Source organism: Octopus bimaculoides, chromosome 30 (genome assembly GCF_001194135.2).
Source record: "Octopus bimaculoides isolate UCB-OBI-ISO-001 chromosome 30, ASM119413v2, whole genome shotgun sequence".
Classification (NCBI taxonomy): Eukaryota; Metazoa; Mollusca; class Cephalopoda; order Octopoda; family Octopodidae; genus Octopus; species Octopus bimaculoides.
The window spans coordinates 791,887-792,427 of record NC_069010.1 but is presented as its reverse complement, the minus strand read 5'-3'; positions in this window follow the sequence as shown (position 1 = coordinate 792,427).

The window sequence follows — 541 nt, the reverse complement described above, 5'->3', positions numbered from 1 at the left end:
AGTACACTACAGTACATAGTATATATTATTTTATTGTGGTCGAATCTGTAATAAAATATATGCAGTTAGATAGATAAATGGAAACATAGGGAAAATGTGAAGGGTATATATTAATGGAATGACCACAGAGAGGATGGGAGTAAAGGAATATAGTATTTAAACTACTGTGTATTAATGACTATGAAATGGTATTATTTATCTTACTTGTGTCTATGAACTTATCACTTCGGTGGCTATAAACAGTTTCATTGTTCTCTACAATCCAGTTGTCACACATTGACAACTGGATTGTAGACAGTGGCCTAGAATGCGTCCAACACGTCGAGAAGTGTGGCGGGTAAACTTTGTTACTGCGACCAAGGTTTGAATCCGGCCAAAATAAATAATAAGTTATGACATTCTTAAAGTATATTAACATTATGTAGGATACAAAGATTGACATTAAATATTTTCATTATTCTCACTGCACACGTAAAATAGCGACTTAAGTCCTGGGAAAGAGAACAATGAAACTGTTTATAGCTATATATATATATAGCTC